This window comes from Lathyrus oleraceus, chromosome 2, assembly GCF_024323335.1.
Source record: "Lathyrus oleraceus cultivar Zhongwan6 chromosome 2, CAAS_Psat_ZW6_1.0, whole genome shotgun sequence".
NCBI classification, from domain to species: Eukaryota; Viridiplantae; Streptophyta; class Magnoliopsida; order Fabales; family Fabaceae; genus Lathyrus; species Lathyrus oleraceus.
In genome coordinates, this window is record NC_066580.1 from 70,997,766 (window position 1) to 70,999,285 (window position 1,520).

The 1,520-nt window shown below is 40.5% G+C and overlaps 1 pseudogene; it reads right to left on the bottom strand.

Annotated features, from left to right (window-relative positions):
* Positions 1–1,008: 1,008 nt before the first annotated feature.
* LOC127124649 (uncharacterized) lies at positions 1,009–1,107 on the bottom strand (annotated as a pseudogene).
* Between the last annotated feature and the right edge of the window lie 413 nt (positions 1,108–1,520).

The following is a 1,520-nucleotide window of genomic DNA, read 5'->3' on the forward strand; positions in this document are numbered from 1 at the left end:
CTTAGTCAAGATACTCTATTTCTTAAAAATAGGTTTACTACTCTAACGCAATGCGTGCCTTTTTATAAGTGACAATAAGAGGGTTTGATTAGGGAGTACAACTCGGTTCTGAATACGCGAAAGCGACAGTTCCCGTTAAATTAGTTCTTTTCAAAGTAGGAAACATTGCCCATAAGTAGTTATATTAGCAAGTATTTGGATTATTAATTGATTATGTGAATTACATTCGACCCTGTCTTTATTAATTAAACTTTATTCAATACCTTACTTTTCTTGCACACTCTAAAAACACCTATTTCGATTGCCTTTGATAAACACCATAACAATAGATAACGATAGATTGACACTTGGTCTCTGTGGATTCGACAATCTTTTATATTACTCTGACGCGTTCGTATACTTGCGAAAAGCACCGCATCAAGTTTTTGGCACCGTTGCCGAGGACCAATTTCGTCAAATTTCATTTTCCTGTTGTTATATCGTTTAGACTTAGGCTATTTCCCGCCGGTCAATGCGAAGAACTCGCAGCACCGGAAGTTTAAGCTTAGTATACCCTCTGGTGGAACCTGAACGTTACGCTCGCGCACGTTTATACTTTCATAGAATTAAGAGAGCTATGGCCGAAGATCAAAACCAAAGACCTCTTAAGGATTTCGCTCAACCATCCAATGAAGAACGTAGTTCTAGTATAGTAAACCCAACCATCCCAGCTAATAATTTTGAACTTAAACCATCCCTGTTGCAACTAGTGCAACAGAGACAATTCGCAGGTCTCGCTATTGAGAACCCAAACCAACATTTAAAAATATTTCTTCAATTAGCAGACACTTTTAAAACCAATGGAGCTTCTCCTGAGGCAATACGTTTAAGATTATTCCCTTTTTACCTCAGAGATAAAGCCCTATCATGGTTAGATTCCCTTCCACCCAATTCCATTACGACTTGGGATAACCTTAGAAGAGTTTTTCTTGCTAGATACTTTCCCCCGAGTAAGACCGCCGTTGTTCGAAACCATATAACTAGATTTACCCAAAACCAAGGAGAATCACTGATCGAAGCTTGGGAGAGATATAAAGAGTTGTTAAGAGCATGCCCACATCATGGCTTAGAAAATCGGTTAATCATTCAAACCTTCTATAATGAACTTCATTACAACACAAAGATGACCATCGACGCTGCCGCAGGCGGTGCTCTGATGAACAAACCTTATCCTGAAGCTAGTGCCCTCATCAAAGATATGGCTCAAAACCATCAATCATGGGGAGTCGAACGAGCGACAGTTGAGAAGAAGGAAGCCCAAGGAGGAGTGCGTGAACTAGGCTCTATAGACATGATGCAAGCTAAAATGGACGCATTAGCCCTTAAGATCGAGCATATGTGCATAAACCCGAATATGGTAGCCGTAGTTTCGTCGGATTGTGAGATATGTGGAACCAAAGGACACCAATCTGCAGAATGCCGTCTATTAAACGAAACCCACTCTGAGCAAGTGAACTACACCCAAGGGAACCCATACTCGA